Raw genomic sequence first — 27,530 nt, forward strand, 5'->3', positions numbered from 1 at the left:
AAAATGTGCAATCAATTTGTATTGATAAGAGAAAGTTGGAATAAACATTTAGCTGATGACAAAGATGAAGGACAACACTCTAGTATGGGGGAGAAAATTCACAGAGAATTATAATTAATAGGAAATAAAAGTGATAAAAAGATAAAGCTGAAGGTAAAATACTAGCAGGAAATGACAAGCATATGCACCGTCTTTTGAATGACTAGCCTGGTCAACTTCCAACAAGTACAAAAGATAAAGGAACAAGAAAAAAAATCTGATCACAATTTTGGTTTGGGCATAGACTGATTACAGCCAAAACACCGGCCAAAAGAAAAAATCTCTTTAAAAGTTGGATTCAGTCACAAGATTAAATGGCTCTTTATGATTCAGTCGGAGCATTAAACCCACATAGGAGAACCCTTAGAATCCTTGAGCAATCGGCAATCCCCCCAATAACTAAGTTTACCTCGAGGCCCTCTTGCACCTCAATAGATCCATCACAAAACAATCATAGACTCTCCTTCTAGGATAAGGTACCTAAAAGCCAACTCAGTTTCCTGAATCAAGCCCCCCAAAGGAGCTAAGGTCTCAGCTTATGTTGAAACCCAAACAGCAAGTATTGAAAAAGAAGAGAGGATCACATCCTTCTGATGATGGGCAACATTGTTTGGAAATATCCTTTGAGGACTTGCAAAATAATTGGAAAAATTGGTTCTAATGGCCCAATCTTAATTTGAGACACCAAGGAAGACTTTCTCTTGGGACTTACCATAGCTGGTTCAGTTAAGTTGGGCCTTTTATTAACTTTCTATTTTAGGAAGTGGTTCTTGTTAAATTTTATTTATTTTAGTTTTTTTTTATCATATTAGATAAAGTTTATTTCTTTTAGTTTTTTTATAATATTCCTGTCCTATGTCTTTCCTATTCCAGTAAGGAAAAAAACGGATTACAAATATGCCTCCTAGGACTAATCCTAGGGCGACCACATCATTTTGAAGGGCTTCAAACTATTCTCTTGGGCATGACGAATAGTGAAGTGGAGTTAGATCGATATGAGAGACATAATTAATAAGATATGGCTGGTGAAACAACAAAAAATGTGCCTGCAGAAGTACCAGATTATGCTGCAAAAGATCCTCCTCTACCAAGCTTTCCTTAGGCTTAGGCTACATAGTGAACTCCCACACAGCACATGGTCTCCCCCTTGGTTCCTGAAAACCTAAGTATAACAATCTCTGTAATTTTCTTAATTCTAAAAGTCACCTTAATGAGCAATGGAAAGGTAATAGCAAAAAAGATGAGCTAGGTGTCACTGAATTAAAGAGAATCTACCACTTAATGACTAGTAAGTATCTTCCACCCATAGTCTTAGAAACTTTCATGGCTGGATCCCAAAAGTTAGGTCTTAAGTACGCCATCTCCACCCATTAGACCTACATCAAATCGCTCCCATCAATCTCTTGGGATAGTGCAGACTGAAATTAACTTATGACAAGGAATTTATCAATGTTGACCTCAGAAGTTGATACCATCCAAAAATTGAATGAGGCTTAGATTACAACTTTGGTTTTCACTGGCCGCAGAGAAGAAAATGGTGCCACCTGTCATTGTAGACCACAGAACCAAAGACAATTATGCTCTAAGGAAGAAGCTTCCAACAAAAAGCATTCTCTTTATCCTTCATCATCATTTTGTCGAGCACATCCCCCAAAATATTAAAAAAGAAGGGAGGGTGAATGCAATTTACAAGAAGAATGATAAATTTTTATTATTTTCATTAAAAAAAAAAAGGAATACAAATGCTTATTTATATACAAATATGTGTGTTGAATTCTAGCTACAAAATAGGAACTAACAAACTATACAACATATCCTCTAAACTAGGAAAAAACTTTTTTTAGAATATAAATAAATAATATTGAATTATCCTAACTATTTGTGCATTAATTAGAATAAAATTAATTCCTAAATAAATCTTCAACATTCTCCCGCAATTCACAAGGTTCAAAGAGTTTTATAAAATGTTCTTGGTGGAAAAAAATGTGAATGAAAGATCCCATTTAAGTGAATTGAGTCCATGAATCTAAGAAATAGTGAGAATTCTTGATCTCTCTCAATTTGAAAATCCAAGATTTGAATTGATGTCCTTTCATTGATTCCTCCTAAATTAAATTGATTTACCCTAAAGATTTCATTTCAATTGGAATTTGGTTATCACAATGCATAAGGATCCCCGCTAAGCATCCATGGTTGAATGGTTAAAGCGCCCAACTCATAATTGACAAATTCGTAGGTTCAATTCCTACTAGATGCATGCCAATGGGACTCTCCAATAAGTCTATTGGAATTGGCTTTGTATCAATGGAATCTCATCATCCATACATAATGAATTGGTGTGGTATATTCATATCATAACGTATGACCAGTAAGAACTAGCATTCTTATTAAGACTAGAACTCATAGGGAAGAAAATAGATTTATGGATGAAATCAAATATGCAATATTTACATACAAAAGTATTCGGTTATTGGGGAAAAATCAATATGCTTCTAATGTCAAATTAGGATCAACTAAGACAGAAATAAAACATTGGGTTGAACTCTTCTTTGGTGTCAAGGTAATAGTTATGAATAGTCATCGACTCTTGGGAAAGGGTAGAAGAATGGGACCTATTATGGGATATACAATGCATTACAGATGTATGATCATTACACTTCAACCAGGTTATTCTATTCCACCTCTTAGAAAATTTGCTAACTATTCTTCAATAGGTACATAAGGCATGTAAATTGTTGAAATTTGGCATTCAAAGTTAGGATATTAATTTAGGAAAGTATTTTAGGAATAAAAAAAAGAGAGATCATTTAGGATGATTCAGTTTCCTAATTTTAGGAGAGAATCAAGCTAGATTGATATTTTCTTATTCAAAAAAAAAAAAAAAAAAAAAAAAGGAATTCAGAAATTCTTCAAGGTATCAGAGCCAGTTTTCTGAAACCCTAATTCCCTCTGGCCACCTCTTATTCAGGCCATCATTCATTCCGGCCAAATCTCTTTAGCCATCTCTCAATCCGACCATCTCTCTCTCTGGCCATCTCTCATTCCGGTCATCAGTCCCTGTTCTCAGAGCCAAGGGAGAAAACGCTTTCCGGTCGGTCGAATCGTCGTTAGAAAACATTCACCGCCGGCGACTTTTCCGGCGAACTTTTTCAGCGACGTCTTTTTCCCACACCACAAGGAGCGCCTGGAGGAGATCTCCAATTTTTCCCAAAGCACCGGAGCCAGAAAACCATCCACGCGCCGGCCACACGCGTTTTTCCGGCCGGCGACTGCATCTCACGCGCCGGTGCCTGAGGGCGCGTGCTTCCTTCTCCAGCCTCGCCTGATGCCGACTAGCCACCCTTCATACCTGTTTCTACCATCCGAGCCCTGCACGTGCCTCTTTTGGGGTTCTTTTGCCTCCGCGGGCCCTCCGATCAGTTTTTCCGACGTCCTCCGACTATTTTTTCTCAACTCCAATCCCTGCACGTGCCTTGGGAAGTGTTCTTTTACCTTTTCGGTGGTGCCACGATTGTTTTTTTCTTTTCCATTAGGCCGGTATCTCTGGTTTTCTCCTCTTCCCAATTTCCAGCAACCATATTCGGCTGTCTTCCTCATCTCCATGACAAAATACGGAATGGCATCATCACAAGTATCCAGCGTCACGGCACCAGAATCAGGAGGCAGATCTGAAATTCCAAACCTTGGTGGCAGTGATTCCTCTCCTATTCTCATCACAGGACACAAATTAAATGGCCATAACTATTTACAGTGGTCACAATCTGTGTTGCTGTTCATTTGCGGTAAAGGAAAGGATGAGTACCTCACTAGAGAAGCAACCATGCCAGAAACTACAGAACCGGGTTTCAGGAAGTGGAAGATTGAAAACAACATGATCATGTCATGACTTATCAATTCCATGAACAATGACATAGGTGAAAATTTCTTACTGTTTGGGACTGCAAAGGACATATGGGATGCAACCAAAGAAACTTACTCAAGTTTTGAAAATACTTCAGAACTTTTTTAGGTTGAATCAGCCCTACATGACTTCCGCCAAGGAGAGCAGACAGTTACTCAGTATTACAACACACTCACAAGGTATTGGCAGCACCTTGACTTATTCGAGACTCACTCATGGAAATGTTCGGATGATGCAGCAACATACAGGCAAATTGTGGAACAAAAGAGACTGTTCAAGTTTTTCCTAGGACTAAACAGGGAATTGGATGATGTTAGAGGCTGAATCATGGGCATTAAACCCCTGCCAAGTCTCAGGGAGGCTTTTTCAGAGGTTTGGCGTGAAGAAAGTAGAAAGAAAGTGATGATGGGATCCAAAGAGCAACCTGCCCCAACATTGGATGCCTCTGCCCTTGTTGCTCGGTCATTTAATAGTAGTGGTGGAGATCGTCAGAAACGGGATAGGCCTTGGTGTGATTATTGTAAGAAACTAGGCCATTATAAGGAGACTTGTTGGAAGCTTCATGGCAAACCGGCTGATTGGAAACCAAAGCCACGGTTTAACAGAGATGGAAGAGCACACGTGGCTGCCAACTCTGAGAGCACATCTATTCCCGAGCCGAGTCCATTCAACAAAGAGCAGATGGAGATGCTACAGAAACTATTAAGCCAAGTTGGCAGTGGCAGTACTACCGGTATAGCCTTCACTGCTAATCAAGGAGGAATGAAGCTGTGGATAGTGGACACAGGTGCTTCTGATCACATGACAGGAGATGCTGCCATTCTTCAAAATTACAAGCCAAGTAATGGTCATTCATCCGTCCATATTGCTGATGGTTCAAAGTCAAAAATTGCCGGGACAGGTTCCATAAAACTTACTAAAGACTTATATCTTGACTCTGTCCTCCATGTTCCAAACTTGGATTGTAATCTTTTGTCCATTAGCAAATTGGCCCGTGATCTCCAATGTGTTACTAAATTTTATCCAAACTCGTGTGTTTTTCAGGACTTGAAATCGGGGAAGATGATTGGCAGTGTTGAACTGTGTTCCAGGCTTTACCTCCTCTCATGTGGCCAATTCTCAAACCAAGTCTCTCAAGCAAGTTGCGTACAGTCTCAGAGTATGTTAGAGTCTTTCAATTCTGTGTCAAATTCTAAGGTCAATAAAGATAGTGAGATTATAATGTTACACTATCGCCTTGGTCATCCTAGCTTTGTTTACCTTGCAAAATTGTTTCCCAAATTATTTATCAATAAAAATCCAGCATCTTATCACTGTAAAATTTGTCAGTTTGCAAAGCATACTCGAACAGTATATCCTCAAATCCCATACAAACCTTTGACTGTTTTCTCTTTAGTACATAGTGATGTGTGGGGTCCCTCACGGATAAAAAATATTTCTGGCACTCGATGGTTTGTGACATTTGTTGATGATCATACACGGGTAACATGGGTTTTCCTTATGAAAGAAAAGTCAGAGGTCGGGCACATTTTTCAAACCTTCAATCTTATGGTTCAAAATCAATTCAATTCCAAAATTCAAGTCCTCAAGTCAAATAATGCAAAGGAATACTTTACTAGTAGTCTCAGTACTTATCTTCAAAATCACGGCATTATGCACATAAGTTCTTGCGTTGACACCCCACAACAAAATGGGGTAGCTGAACGCAAGAATAGACATCTCTTAGAGGTTGCCCGGTGTCTTATGTTTTCCTCTAATGTTCCAAACTATTTCTGGGGGGAAGCTATTCTCACAACTACCTATTTGATTAATCGTATGCCATCCAGAGTGCTTACCTTTCAATTCCCACGTCAACTTTTCTTAAAAAAATTCCCTCACACCCGTGCAGCCTCTTCTGATTTACCACTCAAAGTATTTGGTTGCACGACATTCGTTCATGTGTATCCTCAAAATCGTAGCAAATTTGCTCCTCGAGCCGATAAGTGCATTTTCCTAGGGTATTCTCCAACCCAAAAAGGGTACAAATGCTATTCTCCAACCAACAAAAGATTTTACACCACCATGGACGTCTCTTTCTTTGAACATGTCTTCTTCTATCCCAAATCTCATGTTCAGGGGGAGAGCATGAATGAACATCAAGTTTGGAAGTCTCTTCTTGAGGTTGTACCTTTTTCTCACTCAGAGTCACCAAATCCTTCCCAATCCGTGCCCATTGAGTTGTCCACACCCATGCCGTCATCAGTCCAGCCAGCCCAGCACACAAATGTTCCTTCTCCCGTGACCATCCAGTCTCCCATGCCTATTCAACCTATAGCCCCACAACTTGCTAATGAGAACTTACAAGTTTACATCAGGAGGAGGAAAAGACAGGAATTAGAGCACAGATCACAGCCAACATGTGGCCAATATATTGACTCCAATTCAAGTCTACCTGAAGAGAACATAGGTGAGGATAGGGCTAGAGAGGTGTTAATTCCCAGCATTGATGATTCTACTCTGCCGATTGCATTGAGGAAGGGTGTTAGGAGATGTACAGATCATCCAATTGGGAATTATGTTACGTATGAAGGGCTATCACCATCTTACAGAGCATTTGCAACTTCTCTTGATGATACTCAGGTTCCCAACACAATACAAGAGGCATTCAAAATTTCAGAATGGAAGAAGGCAGTACAAGATGAGATTGATGCACTTGAGAAGAATGGGACATGGACTATCATAGATTTGCCGGTTGGGAAGAGGCCCGTGGGGTGCAAGTGGATTTTCACCATAAAATACAAAGCAGATGGATCAGTCGAGAGATTCAAGGCTCGTTTGGTAGCTAGAGGGTTTACACAATCCTATGGGATAGACTATCAGGAGACTTTTGCTCCTGTTGCAAAACTGAACACTATCAAGATTCTTCTTTCATTGGCTGTCAATCAAGATTGGTGCTTGCAACAACTGGACATAAAAAATGCGTTTCTAAATGGTGACCTAGAAGAGGAAGTCTACGTGGAAATACCACCTGGTTTCGAAGGAAGTATGGCAAAGAATCAGGTTTGCAAACTCCAAAAATCCTTGTACGGCCTTAAACAATCTCCCCGAGCCTGGTTTGATAGATTCACAAAAGCAGTCTTGAAGCTGGGCTACAAACAAGGTCAGGCTGATCATACTCTATTTGTCAAGAAGTCTCATGCCGGGAAAATGGCCATATTGATAGTCTATGTCGATGATATTATTCTATCTGGGAATGATATGGAGGAATTACAGAATTTGAAGAAGTATTTGTCAGAAGAGTTTGAAGTTAAAGACCTTGGAAATTTGAAATATTTCCTTGGTATGAAAGTGGCTAGATCAAGGAAAAGAATTGTAGTCTCTCAAAGAAAATACATACTCGATCTTCTTAAGGAGACCGGTATGCTTGGATGCAAACCAATTGATACTCCTATGGATAGTCAGAAGAAACTTGGTATCGAGAAAGAAAGTACACCGGTAGACAGGGGGAGATATTAGCAACTCGTCGGGCGCTTGATTTATCTCTCACACACTCGACCAGATATTGGCTTTGCAGTGAGTGCTGTAAGTCAATTCATGTACAACCCCACTGAGGAACACATGGAAGCAGTCTACAGGATTCTTAGATATTTAAAAATGACACCAGGGAAAGGTCTATTCTTCAGAAAGACAGAGAACCGTGACACTGAAGTATACTCAGATGCGGATTGGGCAGGAAACATCATTGACAGGCGGTCCACTTCTGGATACTGTTCTTTTGTCTGGGGAAATCTTGTTACCTAGAGGAGTAAGAAGCAATCGGTTGTAGCCAGAAGTAGTGCAGAAGCTGAGTACAGAGCTCTTGCACAGGGAATCTGTGAAGGGATTTGGATAAAAAGGGTTCTTAGTGAACTGGGACAAACGAGTTCATCTCCGATTCTGATGATGTGTGATAATCAGGCAGCTATAAGCATAGCAAAGAACCCCGTGCATCATGACAGGACCAAGCACGTTGAGATTGACAGACACTTCATCACAGAGAAGGTGACTAGTGAGACGGTTAAATTGAACTACGTTCCTACCAAGCACCAAACCGCAGACATCCTCACCAAAGTTTTACCTAGGCCTAACTTCGAAGACTTAACTTGCAAGCTGGGATTATATGATATATATTCTCCAGCTTGAGGGGGAGTGTTGAAATTTGGCATTCAAAGTTAGGGTTTTAATTTAGGAAAGTATTTTAGGAATAAAAAAAGGAGAGATCATTTAGGATGATTCAGTTTCCTAATTTTAGGAGAGAATCAAGCTAGATTGATATTTTCTTATTCAAAAAAAAAAAAAAAAGGAATTCAGAAATTCTTCATAAATCAGTCCTGCTTCTGACTTCTCCTTGATGAAGTGACAGTCCACTTTAACATCCTTAGTCCTATCATGTTGAATTGGATTATGAATAATGTTAATAGTTGCCTTGTTATCATAGTACAACTTTATTGCCTTCTCACTAGGAATTCTTAGGCCTTCAAGCAATTTCTTCAACTAAAGAAGTTCATAGATACCAAAAGCAGCTACTCTAAATTCAACTTCAACACTGCTTCTTGCAACAATAGATTGATTCTTACTCCTCCAAGTCATTAGGTTTCCTCCTACAAAAGAATAGTAACCTGAAATAGATCTCCTATCCATTACGCTCCCAGCTCAATCAGCATCGGTGTAGGTTTCAATTTGAAGGCTATTGTTGCTTCTAAACATTAAGTCTTTTCTTGGACTCCCTTTTAGGTACTTAAAAACGTGATAGATTGCCTTAAGGTGTTCTTTATTTAGAGAGTGCATAAATTGGCTCACAACACTCACTAAATAAGCTACCAAGTGTGAGAGAGACATATCGGTTTTCCCATTAGCTTCTAATAGTGTTCTTTGTCAACACATTTACTCTCTTTTAGTAACTCTAATTTACAAGTAGGATCAATTAGAGTTTAGGTTGGTTTACACCCTAGCAATCCAGTTTCTTTGAACAAATCTAGTGTATACTTTCTTTGTGACAGAAAAATACCTTTCTTTGATCTAGCTACCTCCATTCCCAAGGAGTGCATCAAGGTTCCCCGATCCTTGATTTCAAACCCTTTAGCCATAAAATTTTTCAATCTCTCCAATTTCGCTAGATTATCTCCACTAAGGATGATATCATCCACATACACTATTACTATAGAAAGCTTGTCATTACTAGAATGATTTGTAGAAGAGAGTATGATTTGCCTAGATTTGTGAATACTCATGGCTTCTAATAGACTTAGCAAATCAATCAAACTAAACTCTTGGTGATTGTTTTAGTCTATAGAGTGATTCTTCAGCCTACACACTTTTTCACTTCCAAATCTTCTTTCAAAACCCAAAGGCAAGGCCATATCAACTTCTTCCTTTAATTCACCATTTAGAAAAACATTTTTGTCATCTAATTGCTGCAAAATTTAGTTCAAGTTGGCTGCAAGGGACAAGAGAACTTTAATTGTATTCAAATTTACAACCGGTGCAAATGTCTCTTGGTAGTCAATCCCATAGGCTTGTGTGAAGCTTTTTGCAACTAGCCTTGCTTTGTACCTTTTAGTGGATCCATTTATAGCGTATAACCATTTATAGTCCACAGGTTTCTTCCCTCTTGGTGCATCCACAAGTTGCCATGTCCCATTATTCTCAAGTGACCTCATTTCTTCCAAATCAACTTGCTGCCACTTTGGAATAACCAAAGCCTTCCCTATATCCTTTAGAATCAACACTAGACAGATTAGTAGTAACTGCCCTCATAGTGGGAGAAAGTCTATGATATGGAAATGTTTAGCAATAGGATGTTCAGTACAAACACTAGTACCTTTCCTAATAGCAATTAGAACATTTAGATCATTGCCAGAGGTATTTTTTGCACCAGAATTATGAGAGGAAAGAGATTTAGAAGCTGGAATAACAGATGGAAGAGATAGTAGTTGGAATATCTATTTCTTCTAGGGTACATACACTTGGATTTGATGCTTGGTGAGTTATAAGAGGTTGATTTTCCACACCTTGATCTTTCTTCCTCCTTAAGTAGACATGAAGTTTGATGCAAGGCTGTCCAAGTAGTGTTTCTTCACCTGAATTTGAATTTAGTATAGGCATGGATGATTCAAGTAGTGTTTCTCCCCCTAAATTTGAATTTAGTATAGGCATGGGTAATGAACCTGAAATTTCCCAAAAAGAATCTTCCTCCTGTAATTGTCTCCCCTTGAAGAGAATTTTTGATAAGTACGGCTTGTTTTCAAAGAAAGTAACATCCATACTCACAAAAGACTTTTTAGAAATGAGATCATAACATTTATATCCTTTTTGAGTTGGGGAATAACCAAGAAATACACCTTTAACAAACCTAGGGTTAAGTTTGGAATGGTTTTGTCTTTGAACAAGAACAAATGCTATACACCCAAAGACTTTCAATGGGAGATAGTTAATAATTTTGGTTTGGGGAAAATATTTTAAAAACTGTAATGGGGTTTGAAATTTCAAAATCCTAGTAGGCATTCCATTTATCAAGTAAGAAGCCATAAGGATTGCCCCACTCCAAAGGTATTAAGAACTCCCATCTTAAACATAATAGCCCTAGTCACTTCTTATCAGTGTCTATTCTTACACTCAACAATTCCCTTTTGTTGTGGTGTTCTATACATGAGGATTGATGAAAAATGAATTGTTTTTTCAAGAAAAGACTAAGAATTGTATTGAAGTAGTCCTTCCTATTGTCAGTTCTAAAAACCTGTATTTGGGTTTGGAATTGAGTTTTAAACATATTGTGAAATTCTTTGAAAATTCTCTCAACCTTAAGTTTTTTTCTCATTAAATACACCCAATATATCCGAGTATTATCATTTATGAATGTGATAAATCATCTAGTACCTATTAAATTTGCCACCCTTGAAGATCCCCATATATCATTGTGAACAAGAGTAAGAGGCTTGGACTCCTTGTAAGGTTGCAATTGAAAAGAAACATGAATTTTTTTTATCAATATACACTATATTATTGTTTCTGATTTATAAATAAATAAATAAATGAATAAAAATAAAAATTAAAAACACTTAGACAATTGACTACTTTCACTTTGAAAAAAATGAAGGATTTTTGTTCTTGACCAAAGAAGGGAACATTTGTCTCAAATATTAAAAACTTGGATGGCCTAGTCTAGAGTGTCATAGGCCCATAACATTATCTGATCCCTAGCAGAAAAAGAAACTTCACTATTACTTACAATTTGAGCTTATCTACACTCAAGGAAATCATCATCAAAATAGTAGTCTATCAACCTCTCTAGCAAGAATCTGAGAATTTTGCAATGCAATTGGAATCCTCAGTTAGTTTACTAGCAGGCAAAAGATTGCATGCAAGATTAGGAACATGAAGGACTGTTTTAAACTAAGATTCTTAGAAAGAACCATAGAGCCCTCCCCTACAACTAGAGACAAGGTACCATCCGCAATCCTAATCTTTAAATTTCCAAAACATGGAATATATGATGAGAAAAGTTGAAACTGACTAGTTATATGATTTAAAGCACCCGAATCAAAATCCAAATTCCAAGGTGTATAAAAAGAAATAGAACTTAGTTCTAGGAAGAATACCTTTATGAGCTAAAGTACATGAGGGATTTTGAGAGGACCGATTCATCTACTTGTACAAGTGTCCAAGTTGCTCTCTGCTAAATAGTGATGGCTCAATACTACTTTGAGTTTCCTGTCAGTTCATGCATTCCTTGGGTTTTTTCTTTTTCTTTTTTTTTTTTTTGGCAGGTTTTTCCCCTTTCCAATTTGATGGTTTACCATGTAGCTTCCAATAGGTTTCCCTAGTATGCCTAGTCTTATTGCAGAAATCACATCATCTTCCTTTTTCATGAAACTTCTTCCTTTGGCTAACAACTGTTATTTCAACTTACCTTTCATAGTAGAAACACTAAGAGCACAATTTTCAGAAACCATAGTTGGTTTAGTTGTCTTGTGCATCATCACAGTTCTTCTACTTTCTTCCCTTCAGACTTAAGAGAAAACTTCTCTTGTAAAAGGAAGAGGATCTATACTAAGTACAAGTACACAAACTTCATCTAATTCCTTATTCAAACTGAAAAGAAATTCAAATACTCTTTCTTTCTTGTGCATCTTTGTAAACTGAGCACTATCAGTAGCACAACTACATTCAAGATCATAAACATGTCTAGTTCATGCCACAAGCTTTTTAGGATGCTATAATAGCTGGTTACACTTTAATCTCTTTGCTTGATCTCTCAAATTTTCGTCTTGATCTCATATACTCGTGCTAAGTTACCTAAATTCGAGTAGGTTTCACTTATTGCATCCCATAATTCATTTGTAGTTGACAAGAAGAGAAAGGTCTGTCCAACCTCAGGTTCCATAGAATTCACCAGTCATGTCATAATCATGAAATATTCTAAATCCCACAATGGAAAACCTGGATCATCTTCTGATGGCGCTGTATCAAGCCTGTGAAATAACCTATCTTCCCTTTTCTTAAAAAGCTTCACAGACTGATACCACTGGAGGAAATTTTGTCCATTCAGCTAGTATGACTATTGGGAATGATTGTCTCCAAACCTTTGTGCTAGAATTGGTTTATCAAACTTCATGGTGTCTCTGAAAACTTCATCTTCACTTATGCCTAACATCTCTTCCTAACAACTAAATCATCCCAAATAGAGAAAAGAAATAAAGGAATAATCTTCTATAATCTGGTGAAGAAACAAAATTACAAACAAGTCACTAATCTTGGGAAAGAACCAACTCTGATACCATGAATGCAATGTAAGATAAGAATGAAAAATTCTAATCATTTTCATTAAGAAAAATAGGAATACAGTTGTCTATTTATATACAACTGTGCACTGAATTCCAACCACAAAATAGTAACTGACAAACTCTACAACTAACTTCATATAAATTAGGAATAGACCTTTTAAAGATAAAATAAATAAAATTGAATTATCCTAACTATTTCTACACTAAATAAGAATACAACTAATTCCTAAATTTTAGAATAGTATCAACAATGTTTAAATACTATTTGATACTCCTTTTCCTTCTATCTCAACATGATCAGAAATTATTAGAATAGATAATTATCACACATTAATAACTTGATAATTAATGGGTAAAAAGAAAAAGGAAATGAACAAGAACTTTCCATGTAGTCCTATAATTTCTATGAGCTAGAACTGATAATACTAAATAAGCTCAGCAAATCAAGCTAGCATTAACTAGGTGAATTTGATACCACCTTCCAATGAAGGATGCAGTAATTACACTAGCAATCTTTCTGACATATGTTTATTACAACCAATGGCATGTTATAGGGATGTATGGTGAGTGATAAGTGTATTGTTTATTGCAATCAGATTTTAAACCACACTGGTAAAAAATTGATAAACTTATAAAATGCCTTATTCATTGCAACTAGATGTTGTACCACAATCCTTAAATATTAATACACTTGGAGTTACTAATATAATTCTCATACACCAAAAAATGCCGGCGAAATGTAGAATTAGCAACAAATAATGGAACCAAGCATATACTGAACAACCTCTAAAAGTCAAGGCATAGGGTTAACTTCACAATTTGAAATTTGGCATGTAATCTAAGTTTAAAATATTTTTTTAATATCCAATCATATAATGATAATTATAATTAAAAATATCCCATTTATGTAGGAAAAAGTAGGTTATGATAACAGGCACTATGTAACATATTAGCAAATTCTAATCTCTAAGTTCAATTTCATGGTAATACTATTCCCCCTAACTACCGGAGAAGTTGTACTGCAAAATTAAAACATAATCACTGCTCGTAATCTCCTCCAATTTGAAGCTGACAAAGCATAGTTTCAGAATCATGATAGCTCTAACAGAATAGTCCACTTCCAATTTGTGGTGAAAGCTAAGGGAATAATATATCATAATTCTTTGTTTGGTAGCCGAGGAAATACCAGACGTGTCATCAATTTGAGATCCAAGAAAAGAAAAGATCTCCGCTCAAATGCGCCTAATTTCATCAGTCAGCTAAGGTAAAGTCATCTCTTGTTCGTCCATTTGTTTTAGAATCCGATGGCATTAAAAATTTCATGTTCCGGCGAATTTTCTGGGGAACCAAACGGAGGGTGAAAAGGAAAAGAAACGTACCTGGAAATTGGGAAGGAAGAATGAAATCTTAGTTCTGCTTGGAGTATTGAGGCTGTTCCTCTGTCAGAAGTATTTCGTGACCCACGTGAGATTCATGTGCGGATTTGACATTAGTTTGCCTTTATTATTTATTTTAAAATAAATAAAAATTCTCCCATACCATATAAAAAACAATCATGTCAAATCATTCCATAAAAGATAATTTTAAAACTATGCTAATTTGTGTCCAACAACATTCCGCTTGAAAGATAAGTTCATGTCCGCCAAAAACCGAATTTAAGTTCGATCAGGTTATTTATTCAGAAGGTAACATGAGATAATATTTTTTTTTATATCCTAAAAGAAAGTAAAAGAAATTATTAATCAATTAATGATGGATACCAATAAAAAAAAATACAAATCAATATACTGGAAAATATAACAAACATCATAATATAATAATACAAATTAATTAATAAGAGAATTACATAAATCGATTTATTAAATTAAATAAAAAATGATTTAATTATTTTAAATATTATATGCAAGGTGCTACTAGTGCAATGTATGAGAATTTCAATAATGTTCATATCCCAACAAACAAGCAAACGTCATATAGGGGTTGTGCAAGAGGAGAATGTTCTCAAAATGTTGTGGTCATATGTGATTTAAATTTAATTTTTGGTTATATAGTGGTTGGATGAGAAGAGACAACACATGAGTCAAGAATTCTAACAGAAATCATTAATGATCCTATCATGAGATTTTCGATGCCTCCTTCTAGTAAACACATGTAAACTTATTTATTTTTAGTGTTTTTAATCAATTTCCTTGTTAAAAATTAAAAATAAAAAATAAAAATCTAAGTTATTATTTTATGTTTTCTTTAGAAAAAATTAATTTGGTTGATGTCGTTTATTCACATACTAGAGGATTTATGGTACCATACAAACATGTTAGATATTGATTGCCAGATTCTTAGAATGATGGTCGTGCTAAAAGAAAAAAGGAAAATTCAATCATGCTGATGTAAGACTTCGAAATGTTATTTACGAATATTTTGTGTCCTAAAAGCATGTTCTTTTAATATTAAAGAGGATGACACCTTATCGATTTCGTAATCAAACTCACATTGTGTTTGCTTGTGTTGTAATACATAATTTTCTTTAATCAGTCACAATTGGTGATGAATTATTTGTTTGGTTTGATGACGATGTTGAGTTAGAAGATATAGGCCATGATCAATGTCCTTGTAGGAAAGGAATGATTTATTTGCGTCACTTGATCAATTGTGTATGTTAAGTTTATGAGATCAAATTGCAAATGAAATCATTCAAGTGTATTAACTTTTAGTTTTAATTTTGTTTTGTTTGAATAATATATTTTTACATTTTATTAAATGCAAGTAAATTACATATTTTAGATGTTTTTTTTTGTAAGTTGCAATATAAATATTATTTGATTTTTTTAATATTAATTTTAAAATAATTTGTTGTGTATTTATTTAGTAGTAAAATATTATTTCATCTTTTATAATAAATATTTTGTAATTATTTTATAAAATTTAGGTATTTATAATACTTTAATATACATTAAAAAAAATAAATTTATTACTTTATATTAATAAAATAAATCTTAGTTATAATTTATGAGAGTAAATATGTTAATTTGATGATTTATAATAAGTTTTAAATTCACTTTATCAAACAACTTTAATACTTCAAGTAAAAATTAATAAATAAGTTTTAAATCAACAATTTAAGTATAATTTGACTTAAAGTTAATTTAAGTCATTAAATAATAAGTATTAAGTTTTACCAATAACCTCTTAAATATCAATGCAAATAGGATGAGGTAGCCCATGCGAGTAAAAAGTACCTTGATAACTTATGGTTACCGAAAATATATGTCTTAGTATTAATAGCTTGAAATTTATAGGTACCAAATTGTAAGGACACCTCAAAAGTACCCATATTAATTTAATAACTTGATAATTTTATAACGTCAATTTAAGTATTAAATGTGACTTTTGAAGAGATAGTTTCAAAATTTAACTCAATTATTTTTTTTGACAGTACCAAATACATCTATCCTGGATTGAGGATTTTGGATTAGGTCCATTTCAACACCCTTATTACCTTGTTCAACACCTCTGATGAAAGATAATTTCTTAATGAATTCATCCCAAGGGTCTTAAATTTGAAAATATTTTTTAAATTATTTTATTTTAGTAAATTTTTTTTAGAAGTGTCATATAATTGAATCTACATTTGTTTGATAAATAATTTTGAAATAATATTGAATTTTTTTTCTAAAATGGAATATTTTAGGTCAAAATTTCAAGGGAAAAAAACGAAAATAATTGGAAACCCTAAAAACTTTTTCATGCACCATTATATATGTAAATAATTCTTATGTCAAAGTGATAAAACTTCTTTTCACCCAAGGTGAAAGATGGAAAATAAGGCGATAACTTAACTATAGTAAGACATAAAAAAAAAATACATATATTTACCTATTCAATGTTTAACCAATATAAACATCGTCTTCAACAATCCATTATACTATTAATTTTTCATTCCTCATGATTTCCAAGTGTTAAATATTATACCCTACATCTTAAGAAATATCATATTGTTAAGACATATCCATCCTATCTAAATACATATTCTACTTTTTTAGATTATTAAAAATTATAATAAAAAACAAAATAAGATAATGAACATTTTAGAGAAACTTCAGACATCATCTTATAGTGATCATTGAAATTAAAATTGTCAGCAATTCCATCAAAACTAGATTGATAGTCCTCTATCTCATTATTACTATGATTGATAGTATAATATTTCATTTTATATTAGATTGAATGAAATTTCAATCTTAGTATGTTTAATCTTAACTCATGGTCAAAAGCAATCACCTCTATACTTTGCACCTTATCCCAAGGTGACTGTGTGAAGTCGTCTTGCTTGTTTTTTCAAGAAACTATTTTTATTTTCCAAGCACCTTTAATGACATTGCATTAAAGACTTGTATTAGAAAAAAGATAATTGAAAGAAGAAATGAGGTATTATGCAATAGACGATTAAAAGCACAAAATCAAGGTTATGTAAAACATATGCATGATCCCATAAACCACTCATGCAAGAGTTTACATCGAAGGACTCATGACTCATGACTCATTTAGGGTGACTACCCTGATCAGAAAGAAGTGGTATCAGAAGCTGTCAAAAACATCATATCATGTCCATAGTACCATTGCAAAGAGTGATCTGGAGAGCAATCAACTATAAAAATTTTGGGGGATGATCCTATGTAGGGGGGTAACCCTTCCTGTTAATTATAGGTCTCCCCAATGATGCAACAATATCACCTGGAAAAAAAAAAACAAAAAAGAAGGAAAACACAATTGTTATATTATTCTTCCATCATCATGGGTAATATCTAAATAAAAAAGGTTGATAGTGATATCACACAAGGTCCTTCAATGTAACCCACTTCTGAACGTGTAGGTTCAATTGAAACCCACATCACAAATTCAAAAGCACAAAAACATCTCGATCACCCACCTCAAAATCAACAAGTAACAGAGGGTGAAGACTTCTGAAACAATCTCCATTTTAGCATGGAAGAATACCAAAGCAAACACATGACAACCCAAATGCAAATCCATGAACAAAAAAAACCCTCCAGAGAACTCAGCAGGAGAGTATTAAGGGGGGCTTCACCATGGTTCAAAGTTGTGGTATTGGTCAGTGACTCGGAGGGTCCTGAGGCGCATTGGTCTCGATGTATCGGCTTGGTATTGGACAATACGTAAAATAAGCTAATTAGAAAATTCAAAAAATTATAAAAATATTATGTAAATCATTAGAAAAATAGATACAATTAAATAAGCTTAAAAAATTAATAAAATAAAATTGTCTCACATTTAATATTATTTAAATAGTTATAAAAGTATTTGTTCAAAGTTATTTATGATAATGCTAATAAAAGAAAATTATTTTATTTAAAATATAATAACATTTTTACTAACAAACATACAATACAATAATCAATTCTATGTTGAATAACGAGGGGGTTCAAAATCATCATCATCAGTTCTACGACAAGTGTACAAATTGGGATGATAATTCTCGTAGTGAGGATATGGTTGAAAGAGTTGTTCATAACTCGAATATGTTGGTTGAGATGATTGGCTTGATGATCCATAATCAGGAAAATATGGTTTCGAAGGCTATTCGGGATCAACACCATATTGATAGTATCCAAAACCTCTATAAGCGATGCTACTGCTATTAGAAGATTGAACATATCCATAGGAATCACTAGCTCGTGTTCCAATATTTGAATATCCTTTTGGATGCATAATTGGATCGATCAAAATCATTTCTACTAAAAGTACTGGAAGAGCTATCACAGTCTGTAAAGTTGTGATATGATCTATCATCTACCCCTCTGAAATACGACCTTGATCCTATACCCAAATTTTGTAAGTGCTCATCAATGAGGTGATAATTTGATCTATGATAATCATGCCCACTATAATAATCATCATTGTTGGGATATGTAGTTAGTATTTTGAAATGCTTTCGTTGTTCCCATATTCCTGGTCAATATCCATGATCTGTATCTTGTGTGGCATAGTAATTTTCATCTTCTTGTGCCCATGACATGTCAGGATCTACTTGACTAACATAACCGCCCCCAGCGCTACCATCTCCTTCAATACCCTCACCAGTGCCACTAACTCCTCTACTGCCCCCACTAGTGCCACCACCCGGCCTATTGCCCCCATTGTCACCATCATCACTATTAGAACTTGAAGAAATTATTCTAGGAGCCTTACCTTTACGACAGGAATCAATATCTCTTTCTTGTGTAGCATTACTTGTACGCCTACTAACTCTATGATTTATAGCACCATCATCTTCATGAACCGTTTCTCTACTTTCTTCATTAGAGGAAAGACCTTTATCCAACCAATCCAAATTATCATATGATAAAATAGGCTTCTCTCCTTCTAGTATCCACTCATCTAATATATCATCATCACTAAAGATATGATTCAGATCAATTGGATTGTATAAATCTTCATTGTTTCGCTTTTGCATCAAATTCTTAACTCGAAGTCGCATATTGTAGTGCACATAAACTAACTTATGCAACTTTGTGTGAATCAATGACCATGTGGTCCAATTTCTTTCACAACCTGATGAAAAACAAGTTTGGCTTAAAATTTTAACAGTAATATTTTGTAGATGTGGACCTTTGTCGCCATAGTTGTTCCACCATTCAACTATAATAAAGAAAATACATACTTATTAATCACTATGATATATTTAACAAAAAATCATGATAATTTTTTATTTGTAATAGACGTAAATGTATTAAGTACCTAGAAGAGATTGATTTATTACTTTCTTTGTTAGTGCACTTCCAAATTTTCCTTGGCTGTCAACAAATATTTCACCTACATCATTAACATTTATTTTTTTTGTTAATGCACATTACATATACAAAATTTATTATATAAAGGTCACAAACTATTATTATACCTCGTTAATAGCTTTTGCTTGTCTATCCAAATTAGGCTCTAATATCTTGATAACCTCCTTTAATCCAATTTTAATTTTTATATGGTTGGAGAAAAACTTTGAATATTGGAACTGTTGGCAGATCGGAGGGTTGGTCGCATCCATTGACTCCCCTTGTGTTCGTCGTGGGCGCTTGGGTGAATGCACTATAAGGCTAGGGTATGCGCATTTCCTAACAGCAATTGCTTTTAGGAGAGTTGGTAGTGCCTGAGGTCCGACAAGTGGTATCAGAGCCGAGGTCATGGGTTCGAACCCTAGGGGTGTCACTGGGGGGGAGATTGTTGGCAGATCGGAGGGTTGGCCGCGCCATCAACTCCTCTTGTGTTCGTTGGGGCGCCTGGGTGAATGCACTATAAGGCTAGGGTATGCGTCTTTCCTAATAGCAATTGCTTTTAGGAGAGTTGGTAGCGTCCGAGGTCCTACAGGAACATTGGATTTTAAAAACATGCTGCTATAAGTTAAATAATGATCAATTTATAACAATTTGTACTTGAAAAAAATAATAAAAAAATATACAAAGAATTTTTTTTATTACCTACAGCAAGCAAATGTCTATGCAATTGACCTTCCCACCTTTTATTAATGACTTCCCAATACTTTTTCTATTGCTTGACCGATGCCTTGATAGCCAATTTAGCTCTATCCATTGCTTCATAAATGATTGATAATGTGGGTTTTTTTTTTATCTTGATCAACCAATTTCAATACTTTGACGAGAGGTTCCATGATGGTTTGAACTTTCTCTACCTTCTTCCATAATCGATCAGTTAAAATAAGGTTGGATGTCTTATCTCTTAAACTTTTTCTACTCCTATTTTTATTGAATTCACGTCACTCATTTATTGTGCACATTCTCTTCAAATCAACTTCATAACATATAAGACTCTTAAGTGAAATGAATTCAGTGGCAAAACAAGTTATTCCTGGCCTTAACAAATCTTTATCATTGGTGAACACTTTCATCAAATTCACTACTTTCAAGCTATTATAAATAAATCTTGTGATCATCTTAGCTTGATCTAATGTCTCATTAATATGCTTCGTGCTTGTAATATCTTCAAGCATTAAATCAATACAGTGGACTGCACAAGGAGACCAAAACAAATGTTTCCACTTCTCCATCAACAACATACCAGTTGCTTAAAAACTTGCCTCATTATCAGTAACTACTTGAACAACATTTTCCTCCCCAACCTCCTCTATAACTTTATCCATAAGGGAAAATATGTAGCCTGTTGTCTTAGGTATGTTGGTAGTGTCAACTGAAGAATGGTATATCATACTTCTATCATAATAAATCATGAAATTGATGATAGGCTTTCTAGTCCTAGAACTCTAATCATCACACATGATTGTGCACCCATATATAAGTCATTTAGCCTTCAATGTTGTTATATATACCTCAAGCTCTTGTACCTCGTCTTCTAAATATGTATTTCCAATTTGGTATCCCGTGGGACCCTTGATGCCTGGGCTTGCTTCTGCTATGGTATCAATCATTGATTGATAGTAAGGCTCACTGTCAGATGCATTAAAAGGTATTGCATTAAAGAGAAAGAATTTAGAAATAGTTTTACCCACTTTTTTCACGCATTTAGTAGAAAACAAGCTTTTTATTGATTTCTGCTTTGATAGGAACATGTAGGGATCAATTCCTTTTGGAGCTATGCTAGCTCATTCTCTTACACTGAAGCTACGTGTTAGTCCGTGCTTAATCCTAGCATTAGAAGGTTGTAAAGAACTAGCACCCTTCTAATGCTATTGTCTATCTTTTTAAAAAATTCGACAACTTTCTTTCATTGCTTGTTTCATTTGTCTTCTTTCAAAATAAGCCATAGCAACTTCCTCAATTTCATCATCAGAATCACTCTCATCAATTTCATAGAAATTTTCTTTATTTAAGAAACTCAAAAGTCGTTTTTTTTCTTTAACTATGTCTTTTCTTTTGAAGTATTAGACATATGTTGTCTAACACTATGTAACACTTCTATCAGTACACGTGGACATCTTTCCACTTGTCCGGATATATGTGTGATGTGTTACTTTAATCTTGTTATACTATTATGTATAATTTTCCCACAATATTTACACTTCGTGGTTCTCTACTATCACCAATAGGTTCTGCACGCTCCCAACCAATATCATGTTTTGAAACCATTTTGAAATTTTAACCTAACCATGTATAAAAAGGAAAACAACTTACTTTTCAAATTAAATATATATAAACACATTTATATAAGAATTATAATATTCAATTTTCCACTCACTTATATGTTTCATATTATTACCATATAAAAATAAATTCTACTAAAAAACAATAAACATGATCTCACTTAAGTTCACCATATTTTATTTTCCACTTATTTATATGTTTTTTAATTAAAATAAATAATAGTTAAATAAATGAATATTTTTATAAAAAAAATTCTTTTAAAATTTTTTGTTTTGATAATTATTGATTTCCTATTGTAATTTAATAGTAGAATATTATAAAATAAAAAATTTACATGATATAATGAAGTAAAATTGATTTAAATATAAATATAATTTCTGTATACCATGTAAATGCATACCATTCAATCCGTATTATTAAATAATTACTTTTATAGTTCTTATTATTTGAAAAAAAAAATTGTTTTAAATAATTATTAATTTTCTAATGTAATTTAATTTTGCAATATTATAAGATAAAAACATAAATTAAAAATACAATATCTATACCATAAAAAGTTTACCATATAAATGTATTTTATATTTCTATACCATACAAAAATAATTTAGTGAACCAATTTAATATTATAGGATAAAAAAAATCACATAATTTAATAAATTAAAAATATAATATCTTTATAAAATAAAAACATTACATATAAATATATTTAATATCATCATAATATTATCATTATGAATTCTCCAATTTCATATAAACATTACTTTCCAATTCTTCAATTTTGAAACATTATATCTAAACATTACTTTACACTGCATACATGAATTTCCTAGTTTTACTAATTTAAATACATGTAAATCAATTTAATATTATAAAATAAAAAATTACATAATTTAATAAATTAAAAATATAATCTCAACATAATAAGGTAAATCAAATTTTAAATATATTTTTAATTGATTCAAATTATGTAATTTTTTTAATCTGATCTCAAATTATGAATTAAATTAGCCAACAAAATATAATTTACCAATTTATATAATTTGATTCAATAAATTATAAATATAATATGGTGTGACTATGGTAGTGTGGGTGTGTTGATTTAAATAAGGTAAATCAAACTTTACCTTTATTTGCTGGCTTGTCTTCCCCAAGAACCCAACACACTATTTGCCCGCTATCTTCCCCAACACATCACGATGACCACATTTTGTAGACTGTCGGACGACTTGGACCTTCCCCAACACACTGACTGCTACCACACAACCACAATCAAAGGGAGAAGGGTTACCTTGCCAGCGTCCAGTCACTGTTGTGGCACCGACAACACACCAAAGATGAAAGATCTACACTCCAACAATGGTAGATTTAGGGTCAAGTAAGTAAATCTTCAATCGTGTCTCATCCTTTGTTGATTTTTCTTTTTTTAAAGGCTTTTGAAAGGGTCACAGGTTTGTTTCAAATTTTCACGGGTTTGTTTTTTTCAAACTTTTTCGTGAATCACATATTCACGAGTGTTTTCTTTTGCAGAGGAATCTCTTATTTCTCTGAAAATTTTGATTCTTGTTGTGATGGGAAAGGAGAAGGAATCCGTTGATTGATTTTTTTTTTTTTATCGAGTTGACCAAGTTAACTTGGAATATTAGTTGAGTCATCTGAGTCCAATCGATTTAAGGCCGAGTCTAGATATAAATTTGTATATGGTATTGGACTCATCGCGGTCGGCGTCGAGACGGATACAACTCGGCCGAGTCGTACCGGACTCAATCAATTTTTTGAACCCTACCCCTCAACATCTATTATAGGTAGTCATCCATATTTTATGGGCATCCAGATAACCCAAGAATATGTTTGAACATTGGTGCCTAAATTCAAATGATAAAGCACTATGGTATGAGAGTTATATGAGAAGAATGTGGATTTGTCTATATATTAGAGATCAAAGACGAGTCGTACTACATGTCATGGTAGTGGAGACCAATATTTTGTAATTAGTTTCCATATATATGATGGAATGGGCATGACATATATTAGACATATAATTCAATATGATTGATTGATTCACGTGGATTTTATAAAATAGGACTTGAACAAAGTTGTACCTTGGTTTCTCCTTAGTATTTATTCATGTTTGTATAGAAGACAAAAATAATTTATTAATTTATGTTATAGTATAAAAAAATCAACTTTTTCATGACAATTAATTAAACATAACCATAAAACCACATAAGCTTATTTGTTTATAACTAAATAATTCTTTCATTTTCAGGATTGATGTTCCACTTCTTTGTACATTAATCTCATTTATTTATTTATTTATTTATTTCTTTTGTACTTTTGTTCACAATTCAAATTTAATCATATACTTTAAGGCCAAGATTTAAAATAAGGTATAATAATGATGTACCATAGAATTTTGGTGACCCATATAAAAATTATCAACAAAAATTTAGAAGAATATTCACAAAAGTCTTTATTCTGATAACTCTTCTTATTTAACAGTTGTTATATGTGAATGGATTTGAGGCTGCTTTGATGTTGTTTGTGGTTTTGTTGGGATTTTGAGCTTCGACCTTGTTAATGTCTTTTGTTTTGTTTTCTCCGATTCTAAGCTTCAAGGGTTTTCTTCCTTTTGGATTTTGTCTTGGTTTTTTTGGACTTTACTATATGTTTTTTGCTTCTTTATTTAAAAACATTAGTTCACCAACCATAAAAATTAGACCCATACACATTTGGTTATAATGGGTCATTTCACATATTTTTGACAAGAATATGGTAGTTCTAAAAAATAATTTCAAATCTACCATATTTTTTGCCAAGTAGGAAAGAGAAAAATAGAACATTTTAAGATACCAAATCTAAAATTCTTTTTTGAAAAAAATTTAAGGAGAGAAATCATCTTTTTAAGAGATAGTTTCTTATATATATATATATATATATGTATATATATATAAATCGTCTCTTCAAAAGATGATTTTATGCGTTCAAATTCTCTTCAACATTTCTTATATATATATATATATATATATATGGGTAGAAATCGCCTCTTCAATTTTTTTTAAATATTTATTTTGTAAATATTTTTTTAATAAATTAATAATAAATTTGTTTTTTATAAACTCATTTTTCATGTAAAATTGAGAATAGTTTTTTTTAAAAAAAATTCCAATGTGAAAAAAAACAAAAAATCATGGATATGTTATAAAATATGAGAATTTATTAGATTATGGGAACTTGTGGATGATCATCCATATTGATGTATATCTCTTTGTGACTTCCTATAAAAGGGAGATACCTCTAATGAAATTCTATTCTATTCTCTTCCTATATTTTGATTTTTCTTATTTTCTTCTCCCTTCACTTTATAATTTTACAACATGTTATCAACATGAATAGTTTATACAAAAGAAATAGAAAGACGTTCTTTTATTCACAGACAGAAATAGAAAGACGTTCTTTTATTCAGAGAAATAGAAAGACGTTATTCCCTTAAGAGAAATAGAAAGATCTTCTCTCTTCTTTCTTACAAAAAAAGGTATGTGATAAACTTATATCGTGATTTTCTACTTTATGACTCTATTTTCACTTATTTTATTTGAATATATAAATATGTACAATCCCTATAACCAGAAGTTATGGGATAAATTATAAATTATAGGATAAATTCATAATCAGAAGTTATGAAAAAAATTTACAATCCCTATAACCAAAAGTTATGGGATAAATTATAAGTTATAGGGTAAATTCATAACCAGAAGTTATGAAAAAATATGTACAATCCCTATAACCAGAAGTTATTGGATAAATTATAAATTATAGAGTAAATTCATAACTAAAAGTTATGAGAAATATGTGCAATCCATATAACCAAAAGTTACGGGAAAAATTATAAAATTACAAATGCATGACCAAAAGTTATGTATATGATCCCTAATATATTATTTATTTTTAATTATATGATATAGCTGGAAGTTATACCAAACAATATTATATAGCCAGAAGCTATAAAATAAATAAATGTTTATAGCTTGAAGTTATGTACAAATCTACATAATGAAAGTTCATAACTCGAAAGCTATGCACAAATTTACATAAAATAATTCATAGCCTGAAGCTATGTATTAATTTGCACATTTTTGTTATGATAAAATAATCATGACCTGAAGTTATGAAAGATATTAACTTTTAATTTTTTTTTAATTTCTTTTAATTATATTGTGTAACTAGAAGTTATACATAAATAGTTCATAGCCTAAAGCTATGTACAAATTTGAATATTTTCTTGTTTTGACAAAATAATCATAACTCAAAGTTATGAAAATATTGGATTTAATTTTTATTTCGTACTCATTTATTTTTTTCACAATAGGAATTATGGAAAATAATTTTTATTAACAATTGTTTCATAGCCAGAAGTTATGCATACAATTTCTAATTCTCTTGTATAACTAGAAGTTATTAAAAAAAAAAATTGTCAATGAATCTTAGATCTATGATCAAATAAGGAAATTAAGCATCCCTGCAGGATCACGCAAAAACACTGATTTTCCTTCATCATCATCTCCATGAAGGTTTAACAAAAATGAGCTTTTGATGAGAAATCACCACTCTCGTCTAACTAGATTTGAATCATTCCCTGAAGTGAATGCAATATTGTCCCAAACTCGTGGACGATGACGAGGACGTGGTCGTGGTCGTGGTCGTGGAAGAAATCCTCGATACTATGGTTCTTATAGTAATAATTCACCAAATTCTTAGAAAAGGAAAGCCTCATTGCACCACCAAAAGTGGAATAATATTGAGGTAAAATAAGAAAATGGGAAGTGTTTACAAGATAAACCTCTTAAGAACCATGAGAATAATTGTTATAAATGTGGTATGAAGGGGCATTGGTCGCGTACCTGTCGTACGCCCAAACATTTGGTCGACTTTTACCAAGCATCAATAAAATGAAAGGAAATTGAAATGAACTTCATTGATAGTGATAGCCAAGTGGATCAAACCCATTTAGATGTTTCAGATTTCTTTGAGAATCCCAATGGGAAAACTAACCATCTAATTGGTGATGGAAATGTTTGTTATGATTAAACGTTATGTTTTTATTTAGTTCTTTGCAAATAAGTTTATTTTGTTATCATCTTTGAATACATTGTTTATTATTCATCTTTTATAGTTTATTCCACATTTTATTTAAATTCTTTTCTTTATTTATACTTGAAAATACATGGATTTCTCTCATACCTTGATCCATCACTACAATTGGTTTGATTATTGAAATACTTCCTAGTTATTTCATGCATAAATTGCTCCACACTTACAAAATCAAATGTGTGAGATATTTATGAAATATATAACTTTAAATTATCTTTTCATATTTGTTTTATCGTGTTATATATGCTCTTATTGCTTTTATACAATTTATTAAGTCATCATCAATGACTAATATTTTTTCATTGATTTTAACTCTTTCTCTATGATAATATTTCTTCAACTCTATAAAGACAGTGTCTTTATAACAATGTTTTATGACTTGTTACTTTGATGAAACCTTTGTCTCATTAATTGCACAACATTGATGACAAACAATGTTAATACTATATCAGGTGTTAGAAACTTGATTAAAGGCTCCAGAAGAACTTATACTATGTCACTAGTAGTATTTGA

General features: G+C 33.1%; 1 protein-coding gene across 4 annotated transcripts in view; it reads right to left on the reverse strand.

Moving 5' to 3' along the window:
- LOC117916445 (vacuolar protein sorting-associated protein 26B-like) overlaps positions 1-14,214 on the reverse strand; it is a 39,818-nt gene extending 25,604 nt beyond the window's left edge. The window contains exons 1-4 of one of the 4 annotated variants that reach the window (XM_034832487.1): positions 14,121-14,184; positions 1,497-1,583; positions 1,315-1,415; positions 1,098-1,193 (exon numbers count right to left, since the gene is read on the reverse strand). The gene's annotated coding sequence lies outside the window, so the exon portion shown is untranslated. The other 3 variants (XM_034832485.1, XM_034832486.1, XM_034832488.1) reach the window with 3 other exon arrangements.
- Between the last annotated feature and the right edge of the window lie 13,316 nt (positions 14,215-27,530).

Source organism: Vitis riparia, chromosome 6, assembly GCF_004353265.1.
Source record: "Vitis riparia cultivar Riparia Gloire de Montpellier isolate 1030 chromosome 6, EGFV_Vit.rip_1.0, whole genome shotgun sequence".
Lineage (NCBI taxonomy): Eukaryota > Viridiplantae > Streptophyta > Magnoliopsida > Vitales > Vitaceae > Vitis > Vitis riparia.